This window comes from Oncorhynchus masou, chromosome 17, assembly GCF_036934945.1.
Source record: "Oncorhynchus masou masou isolate Uvic2021 chromosome 17, UVic_Omas_1.1, whole genome shotgun sequence".
NCBI lineage: Eukaryota > Metazoa > Chordata > Actinopteri > Salmoniformes > Salmonidae > Oncorhynchus > Oncorhynchus masou.
In genome coordinates, this window is record NC_088228.1 from 27,676,535 (window position 1) to 27,687,940 (window position 11,406).

Genomic DNA, 11,406 nt, shown 5'->3' on the forward strand with positions numbered 1-11,406 from the left:
GTACCGGGAGGTTGGGGTCTCTCAGGGAGGGCAAACAGCCTATAAGTTAACTCCTTCATTTGCTCCATAGTAGCCTTAAACCCTTGGATGTGGCGTTCTGTCAGAGAACGAAGCCCTTCCAGAAGGTCCTGTAACAGCTCCTCATGTCTCCCAATGGTGCCTCCCCGCAGGGAGACTGCGTGACAAAGCTGGTCCAAGTCTGCTGGGTCTGTCAAGGCCAGTTAGTACTATCATAACTCAAGGCGAGACCCAGATGCAGACACAGGAGGCAGATGGTTGGAGTCTTAGACGTTTAATCATCCAAAAAGGAGTAGGAAAGAGAATGGTCTTGGACAGGCAAAAGGTCAAAACAAAGTCAGAGTCCAGGAGGTACAGTGTGGCAGGCAGGCAGGCTCAAGGTCAAGGCAGGCAGGATGGTCAGGCAGGCAGGTACAGAGTCCAGAAACAGGCAAGGGTCAAAACCGGGAGGACTAGAAAAAGGAGAAATAGAGAAAGCAGGAGAACGGGCAAAAACTTTCAAACTGAGAGCACCAGCAAGACTGTTGACTGGAATTGTAAAAGAAGGGTATATAATTCATACCAGAAAAATTACCAGAAACTACCGGAACTTTATCACATGACATCTAGTGACCTTTCTGGTTACTTCAGATTATGACAGTTACCGTTTAAGTCGGAGGTTTACATACACCAATCCACATTTTTTTGTTAACCTCTCTGGGATCGTTCGGGACACTAGCGTCCCACCTCGCCAAAAGCCAGTGAAATGGCAGGGCGCCAAATTCAAAACAACAGAGATCTCATAATTAAAATTTCTCAACCATACAAGTATTTTACACCATTTTAAAGATACACTTCTCGTTAATCCAACCACAGTGTACGATTTGAAAAAGGCTTTTCGGCGAAAGTAGAACATATCATTATGATAGGTCAGCAACTCGTCACAGAAAGCATTCAGCCATTTTCCAACCAAAGAGAGGTGTCACAAAAAACAGAAATATAGATAAAATGAATCACTAACCTTTGACGATCTTCATCAGATGAATCTCCCAGGACTCAATGTTACACAATACATGTATGTTTTGTTCGATCAAATTCATATTTATATCCAAAAACCTCCATTTACATTGGCGCCATGTTGAGAAATGCCTCCAAAACATCAGGAGAAATTGCAGAGAGCCACATCAAATAACATAAATACTCATCATAAACTTTGATGAAAGATACATGTTTTATGTAGAATTAAAGCTAAATTTGTTCTTAATGCAACCGCTGTGTCAGATTTCAAAAAAGCTTTACGGCAAAAGCACAATATTCAATAATCTGAGAACAGCTTTCAGCCACAAATGCAAGCCATACAGTTACCCGCCAAATTGTGGAGTCAACAAAAGTCATAAATAGCATAATAAATCTTCACTTACCTCTGCTGATCTTCGTAGGAATGCACTCCCAGGACTCCCACTTCCACAAGAAATGTTTGTTTTGTTCGATTACGTCCATATTTATGTCCAAATACCTCTGTTTTGTTTGCGTGTTTAGTTCACTATTCCTAAGGCAATCCAGACGAAAAGTCAAGAGTTCCATGACAGTTTGTGGAAACATGTCAAACGATGTTTACAATCAATCCTTGGGGTCTTTTATAATATATCTTCAATAATATTCCAACCGGAGAATAGCGTATTCATTACAGAGGAAAAAGACCTCATTGGAGACAACTGATTGGCCTCAGCCTAGTCCACTTGTTGAAACAGCTCTTATTCAACACCCTTCCACAATAGAAACCTCAAACAACTTTCTAAAGACTGTTGACATCTGCTGGAAGCCTTGGGAAGTGCAATCTGGCCCCATAGACACAGCATATTGGACAGGCAATCACTTAAATGAAACTACAAACCTCAGATTTCCCACTTCCTGGTTGGATTTGTCTCAGGTTTTTGCCTGCAATATGAGTTATGTTAAACTCACACACCTCATTCAAACAGTTTTAGAAACTTCAGAGTGTTTTATGTCCAATACTACTAATATTATGCATATATTAGCATCTGGGACAGAGTAGCAGGCTGTTTACTCTGAGCACCTTATTCATCCAAGCTACTCAATACTGCCCCCCGTCACCAAGAAGTTAACAAATTATAGTTTTGGAAAGTCGGTTAGGACATCTACTTTATGCATGACACAATTAATTTTTCCAGAAATTGTTTACAGACAGATTATGTCACTTATAATTACCCGTATCACAATTCCAGTGGGTCAGACATTTACATATACTAAGTTGACTGTGCCTTTAAACAGCTTTGAAAATTCCAGAAAATGATGTCATAGCTTTAGAAGCTTCTGATAGGCTAATTGACATCACTTGAGTCAATTGGAGTACCTGTGCCTGTGGATGTATTTCAAGGCAAACTTTCCAACTTAGTGCCTCTTTGCTTGACATGATGGGAAAATCAAAAGAAATCATCCAAGACCTCAGAAAAACAATTATAGACCTCCACAAGTCTAGTTCATCCATGTGAGCAATTTCCAAACACCTGAAGGTACCATGTTCATCTGTATAAACAATAGTACGCAAGTATAAACCCCATAGGACCACGCAGCTGTCATACCGCTCAAGGATACACGTTCTCTCTCCTAGAGATGAACGTACTTTGGTGCGAAAAGTGCAAATCAATCCCAGAATAACAGCAAAGGACCTTGTGAAGATGCTGGAGGAAACCGGTGGCAGCATCGTGTTGTGTGTCTGCTTTGCTGCAGGAGGGACTGGTGCACATCACAAAATAGATAGCTTCATGAGGAAGGATAATTATGTGGATATATTGAAGCAACATCTCAAGACATCAGTCAGGAAGTTAACGCTTGGTCGCAAAGGAGTCTTCCAAATGAACAATGACCCCAAGCATACTTCCAAAGTTGTGGCAAAATGGCTTAAGGACAACAATGTCAAGGTATTGGAGCGGCCATCACAAAGCCCTGACCTTAATCCCATAGAACATTTGTGGGCAGAACTGAAAAGGCGTGTGCAAGCAAGGAGGCCTACAAACCTGACTCAGTTTCACCAGCTCTGTCAGGGGGAATGGGCCAAAACTCACCCAACTTATTGTGGGAAGCTTGTGGAGGCTACCTGAAATGTTTGACCCAAGATAAACAATTTAAAGGCAATGCTACCAAATACTAATTGAGTGTATGTAAACTTCTGACCCACTAGGAATGTGATGAAAGAAAGAAAAGCTTAAATAAATAATTATCTTTACTATTTTTCAGACATTTCACATTCTTAAAATAAAGTGGTGATCCTAGCTGACCTAAGACAGGACATTTTTACTTGGATTAAATGTCAGGAATTGTTAAAAACTGAGTTTAAATTTATTTGGCTAAGGTGTATGTAGTAATCTTCCGACTTCAACTGTATCTATAATTATCTATGGCCCTTTGTGTGGTCTTATGGCTTTGTTTACACAGGCAGCCCATTCTGATATTTTGCCCAGTTATTGACTGAAGCTGATCTGATTGGTCAAAAGACCAATTAGTGAGAAAAAACATCAGATTTGTGCTGCCTGTGTAAATGCAGCCTATCACATATCAAATATTTAAAATAATCAAATAAGATAATTTAAAAATATGAAATAGAATGACAAAGCTGTTAAACATTATCCTAAATTTAAACTGTCAACTTAGTGAACACCATTTGTGTTTAATATGAGGGTTTTTAAGCATGAAATATCCATTATATTTTTTTACTCACTTATTAATTTTACTATGTCAGTATGTTGTAAATGTTTTGGCACCAAACCGGTGGCAGTTGTGAAAAAAATCAATAGTTGGAAGAGTTTTAGAGTTAATTGAAAATAATGCCGTTGTTGATTAAATGCTTTTTTAATGAATTAGGCATGTTCTCTTTAACCATATGGTCTATCCACTAGAAACTTGTGTACAACATGGTCTATATATGAATATTTTGGGGTTGTTGTATTTGTTCTTCAAGTATAAATTACCAAAGTGTTTATAGATTGCCATAGTTTACTGGTAACTTTGGTAAATTACTGGTAGTTTTGCAACCCTAACTGAACTGATCAGCCAACAGCCACCTTCCAGATACGCCTCTAATAACCATTAAAAAGTAGACTAGAGACCACAGAAGGGGTAAGAGTGACACCTAGCGGTTGTAAAAATTTATAATTTGCATTGTAATAAGACATTTCCAATGGCCAGGTCCTTCATATTGTAAATGGAAATATCCTTACAGTGAACTAAAAATCATTTTGAAGTCCATCAATGGTTAGGTCACTGTGGTAAGGGACAATTTTATTTAAAATCCACTAATATCAGAGTATACTGTTTATGGAAATGATCTTGACTTGAATTATGTTCATAGAAGCAAAAATGTCAGCAATCAAATTTCAAGTCTATTGACTTTGATATAGATTTGGAAACATTTTTCACAGTGACAAGAAAGAAAAAACAATTTTGGAGTGTACAGTAGGCCTTTGTGTTTAAATAATAGGACTGTGGGGTTACAGCCACCAGTGGTTTAAGAGGCCACAGAGAGAGCCCCTGCAGTGCATTGTGTCTCCCTGTCAGCCAGTCCCTGTCAGCCATGGAGGACTGAGATGCAGCAGCCAAGTGCCCTCAGAGTGTCCCGTGGAGGACGAAAACGAACATCTAGAGAGACTGGTTTCAGAGTATGCAGAAAACTAATTACAAGCAATAAATTAATTTCACGCTGTCGCTTTAGAATTAATTGCATCTTTAAAGAACTGACTGGAAGAGATGGCTTGAGTGGTGATAACAGTGGACAAAGTGTTGTATTAATTTATGTACCAATGGCATCGCCGTGCTGAAGGTTGCACTTCATGCTTCTTAAAGGAATGCGCTAAACCTCATTTAATTGCTGCTTTAGTATTTTCGTCATACATCTTATGTGGTCTATCTACAGTCTATAAATGGCCATAAGTGCTTAGATTGCCTCAGCCTGTTTCCCCACTTTTTTCTAAAGTTTGGTGTGGGAAAAAGGAAAGAATGAAATCTCCCAGTCATCTTGATCGACAGTCTGCTAGCCTCGCTTCAACTTCTCACCTATGAGACAGCCATTTTGAGGTGAGGTGATACATTTTACACCATACAGCTGGGGCTAATAATAACAACTGTTGTACCAGGTAACCCTGACTACCAGGCTTCCAACAGGTCCACGTAACACGGGTGCACGTCACAAGTCCTCAATAAATAGTACCTGCAAAACACCAGTCTCAATGTCAACAGTGAAGAGGCAACTCCGGGATACTGACCTGCCAGTTGAGGACTTGTGAGGCGTCTGTTTCTCAAACTAGACACTCTAATGTACTTGTCCTCTTGCTCAGTTGTGCACCGGGTCCTCCCAATCCTCTTCATATTCTGGTTAGGGCCAGTTTGCGCTGTTCTGTGAAGGGAGTAGTACACAGCGTTGTACGAGATCTTCAGTTTCTTGGCAAATTCACATATGGAATATCCATCATTTCTCAGAACAAGAATAGACTGACGAGTTTCAGAAGTAAGTTATTTGTTTCTGGCCATTTTGAGACTGTAATCGAACCTACAAATGTTGATGCTCCAGATACTCAACTAGTCTAAAGAAGGTCCGTTTTATTGCTTCTTTAATTAACACAACAGTTTTCAGCTGTGCTAACCTAATTGCAAAAGGATTTTCTAATGATCAATTTGCCTTTTAAAATTATAAACTTAGATTAGCTGACACAACGTGCCATTTGAACACAGGAGTGCTGGTTGCTGAAAATGGGCCTCTGTACGCCTATGTAGATACTCCATAGAAATCAGCCTTTTCCAGCTACAATTGTAACTTACAACATTAACAATGTCTAAAAACTATTTTTGATCAATTTGATGTTATTTTAATGGACAACAAATGTGCTTTTCTTTCAAAAATAAGGACATTTCTCAGTGACCCCAAACTTTTGAACAGTAGTATATGTGTTTATATAATATAAATATATACACACACACTGTATATATACACACATATATCATCAGGGGTGCTGCAGCACCCTCAACATCCCTGCATCCCGCAGCTATGTATAGGTGCCAAGGATTCAGACATGTTGAAGCATTGTGTAGAAGGGATATCCCACAATGTGAGAAATGTGCAGGAGGGTATAGTCAGAGGGAGTGTAAAGTTGGGATAGAGAAAGCATTGTGTGTGTCAACTGTGGGGGCGCAGATGCAGCTGAGGATCCGAAGTGCCCTGTGAGAGAGACAGGTTGAGATTGCCAGAGTATCCACTTTGTTAGATTTGTTGAATATACTCCAATCCGGCATCCTTCTTTCTAACTAGGTTCAAAATATATCCCATCTTCAACCGTCTTCTATCCCACACGGTCTGCGTTCCAGTAACCTCTTTACAGCATGAGCAATAAGCATGACACATTTTGAATATTAAGTAACTCTGTGTATAAAGGGGAATGCTTATTTGGATCATGCCGGCCAGGCTTTCGCTCCTGTAAAATACGAGTTATTCAAAGAAAAATTTTAACGATAAAAAGTACTACGTCATTCATTGCCTTATCCAAGCACAGTTTTAATGTCACAGGGGAACATTTGAAAAATACATATTTGGTTTGAGGTTATTTGTAAGTCTGTTCTTAGAATGCCTTCTTATTAAAATTGGGTCAACTGTTATTTTCTATTATTTTTAAATGCAGAAGAACTGCTGAAGTCATTTTTGTGGATTAAAAAACAAAAGAGAGAGTCTTTTAAGATAAAACTAATTGGCTCCTTTGGGAATTTGTGCAGAAATCTTTGATGTGGCTGCTCTGCTCCCAACTCTCTAGCAAGGCTCCTTTACATGAAATAAAAACTATGTTATTGTGTAATCCTCTCATAATTATGATAGTAATTGTAATCTTACCAGATAACATTGTATTTTGTAAAGCACTTCACTGTTTGATCATTGTGAGGAATTTCAGACTTTGTACATTAATTTCCATTCCCATTTTACTGTTTCACTCTCATCTTTAATATTCATCACCCACAATTGATTGACAGATGTTCCAATCTGGACCTTCTGTGTTATGTTTCATAGACATCTTCAGAGTAATTTTAATTAAATTGAGAAATGATAACTGCAAATCTCCTAAGTTGAAACACGGTACAATTCCACCATTGGAATGTAGCACAATTTTCTGTCATTATGCCTAAAGGCCTACTCTGTATAACCATTTTAATCACAGTTAGATTGAAACCACCCTCTGTCAAGGGTTATGGTACGATAACCACTTTTTATTAGTAGGGTTTACACTATTTTTATTCAGCTGTGTTTAGACAGGCAACACAATTCAGATCCTTTTTTCACCAATCAGATTAGCTCTGAAAAAGATCTGATGTGAAAAGATCTGATGCATCTGGTCAATAGACCAATTAATGGGGGAAAAAAATATCAAAATTGGGCTGCCTGTGTGAATGCAGCCTAACACTGAGATCAGCATATGCATCTGGTTTGGGTGTGCTCCCTGTGTTACTAAGCTGTGTTCTATGGTATGTAATGTTGGGCGAAATTATATTGCTAAGCACAAAGTACCACTGAGTCAAAGGCTATTTCTTGTTGTATATACACAATACGAGTCAAAAGTTTGGACACACCTACTCATGCAAGGGTTTTTCTTTTGACTATTTTGACTATTTTCTACATTGTAGAATACTAGTGAAGACATCAAAACTATGAAATAACACATGTGGAATCAAGTAGTAACCAAAAAAGTGTTAAACAAATCTAAATATATTTAATACTTTAGATTCTTTAAAGTGGCCCACCCTTGATGACAGATTTCTACCCCAGTATGCACTGGAAGGAAGAGAGGTTAGTGGAGGAGTGGCGAAGCGAGTTCTGTGCCATCTTGGCCCAGGGGACGAACACCGCCCATTCCCCCATTCTGGGAGCCTGGTCTGTAGGAAAGGGTAAACACAAAACGGGTGAAAAACATGGCCCACCTTGCCTGGCGAGGATTCAGTCTCCTCGCTGCCCACATGTACTCCAGATTGCGGGGGTCAGTCCAGTTGAGAAAAGGGTGTCTAGCCCCCTCAAGCCAATGTCTCCATGCCTTCAAGGCCTTGACGACAGCTCCCCAGTCCCCCACATCATATTTTCGCTCCGCCGGGCTGAGCTTCTTCGAGAAGGCACAGGGGCGGAGCTTCGGTTGCGTACCGAGCGCTGACAGAGCACAGCTCCTATCCCAGCCTCGGACACGTCCACCCCCACTATGAACGCCAAAGAGAGATCCGGATGGCTCAGCACGGAAGCCGAGGTAAACAGAGCCCTCAGCTGACTAAAGGCCTGTTCGCCTAAGCTGACCACTGCAAGCGTACCGGGTCCCCTTCAGCAGTGAGGTAATGGGAGAAGCTACCTGACCAAAACCCCGGATAAACCTCCAATAGTAGTTGGCAAACCCTAAGAACTGCTGCACCTCCTTTACCGTGGTGGGAGTTGGCCAATAATGCACGGCTGAAATGCGGTCACTCTCCATCTCCACCCCTGAGGTGGAAATGCGATACCCTAGGAAGGAGACGGACTGTTGGAAGAACAGGCACTTCTCAGCCTTGACGTGCAGGTCAAGCTCCAACAGGCGACCAAAGCACACTGCGCACCAGGGAAACATGCTCGGCGCATATAGCGGAGTATATCAAAATGTCATCAATACACACCTCCTGGTGACCCCCCTGCGTCACCATGCCCAAAGGAGCGGTGACCTCCCTAATCAACCCTGACCCTAATGGTCGACTATCTAAGGCGTGAACGGGGAAGGGCACAGCCACGGGAACAATGGGGATCCCTAAACTATAGACTAACGCTCTATCAACAAAATTCCCAGCCGCGCCTGAATCGATGAGAGCCTTATGCTGGGAATGCGGGGAAAACTCAGGGAAAGTGACATACATAAACATATGTGCAACAGAGGGATCTGGGTGAGAATGGTGCTGGCTCACCTGGGGTGACTCCAGAGCGCCCTCCCTGCTGCCTCGACCCCCAGAGGAACCAAGTGTGACCTAGTGCCACAGATGGTGCACGAGCTGGAACCCCCTCCGGTCTCCCTGCGCACCGCCCCTACCAGCTCCATGGGTATCGGAGAGGGGGTGCAGGAGGATGGAACCACCAGACCCTGGTCAGAACGTCCGCGGGTAGCCAGCAGGTTGTCCAGCTGGATGGACAGGTCCACCAGCTGGTCGAACGTGAGGGTGGTGTCTCTGCAGGCCAGCTCCCGACGGACGTCCTCGCGCAGACTTCAGCGGTAATGGTCGATCAGGGCCCTGTCGTTCTATCCCTCGCCGGCAGCCAGGGTCCTAAACTCCAGGGCGAACTCCTGGGCACTCCTCGTCTCCTGCCTCAGATGGAAGATGTGCTCACCCGCTGCTCTACCCTCGGGCGGGTGCTTGAAGACTGCCCGGAAACGGCAGGTGTACTCCTCAAACTGGTCCAATGTCACATCTCCCTCTCTCCACACGGCGTTGGCCCACTCCAGGGCTTTCCCGGTGAGGCACGAGACGAGGGCGGACACCCTCTCATGGCCCGATGGAGCCGGGTGGACGGTGGCCAGTTATAGGTCCAGTTGAAGAAGGAACCCCTGGCAGTTCGCGGCCTTTCCGTCGTATTCCTGGGGCAAGGGGAGACGAACCCCACTGGGACCAGGAGGAAGAGGGGCGTTCAGAGGAGACCCCGGTGCTAGTGGAGGCGCTGGAAGAACTCCCCGTCTCTCCAAGTGGTCCATAGTCTGGACAACGCGGTCCATGGGGTGCCAAGATGGTGGAGCATTGCTGCATGCTCCCGGATGCGCTCCTCCACCCCTATACCCGGGGTACCTGCTCCTGCTGACTCCATAGTTGGGTCAGTGATTCTGTAAGGGGTGCGTACTGGCGGCAGAGAAGTCAGACGCAGGAGAGCAAAAACGGTGTTTCCAACGGCTCAGTTTAAAAAAAAAACCCACCGGAAACAGAACAATCAATAAATGGGTACATAACCCGACGCACACCAGGACAGACGTGCACAAGCACATACAATAAATAATCACCGACAAGGACATGAGGGGGAACAGAGGGTTAAATACACAACATGTAATTGATGGGATTGGAACCAGGTGTGATGGAAGACAAAACCAAAGGAAAATGAAAATAGGATCAGCGATGGCTAGAAGGTCGGTGACTTCGACCGCCGAACGAACAAGGAGAGGGACCAACTTCGGTGGAAGTCGTGACAGTTTCCTTACTTTCCGGCAACTGAGTCAGGAAGGAAGCCTGTGTCTTTGTAGTAAATGGGTGTATTGATAAACCATCCAAAGTGTAATTAATAACTTTACCATGCTCAAAAGGAATATTCACTGTCTGTTTTTTGTCTTCATTTTTACCCATGTAACGCTAGGTGCCCTTCTTTGCGAGACATTGGAAAATCTCACTGGTCTTTGTGGTTAAAACTGTATTTGAAATGCACTACTCTTCTGAGGGAGCTTACAGATAATTGTATGTGTGGGGTACAGAGATGAGTTAGTCATTCAAAAATCTAGTTAAACACTATTATTGCAGAGTGAGTCCATGCAATTTATTATGTTAAGCACATTTTTACACCATAACTTATTTAGGCTTGCCATAACAAAGGGGTTGAATTATTATTGACTCGAGACATTTTAGCTTTTCATTTTTAACTAATTAGTAAACATTTTGAAAACATAATTCCACTTTGAAATTATGAGGTATTGTATGTAGGTTAGTGACCAAAAAAATCTAAATGTAATCCATTCTAAATCAAGCTGTAACACAACAAAGTCAAGGGGTGTGAATACTTTCTGAAGGCACTGTACAGATTACTACTTGGAAATAATGTGTTTTTGCATGGACATTGCCATTGAGGACCACCATTTTAAAGTAGCCAACTGGGTGGGACTTCCTATAGATTAAGGAAGGATCCCATCCAGGTCATCAAATGAATTATACTAGTGAGCAAACATTTCATAACTGCAGGTGTTCAAACCTGTTCAAACACACTCCAGATGGAAGTATGCAACCATTCAGTTTGTTTACCAAGTCATAGTAGTAGAAGACAATTCATTACTTCAAAATGTAGATGGCCTCAATGGCGCTGCCCATTCCCTCACAGACGCCACAATAGGACAGGTACAATGTGTCGTGTAAGTCTATGGTTCAAGGGTGAATAAAGTGTCCTTAGTTACAGTACCTTGTGATGTTACAGTTATTGTGCAAGGCTATATGTACTGTAATGAACAATGAACCACACCCTCTTAACCATTCACCAGGCTTATCTAGGCATGAGTAACAATATTTCAAAGCTAATCCACTCTCTCTCACTCACATCCTCACTCTCTCTCTACTTAAAATGAAGTATTTACAGTAAAACAGCATGACCAAAGTGAATAACACAACAAG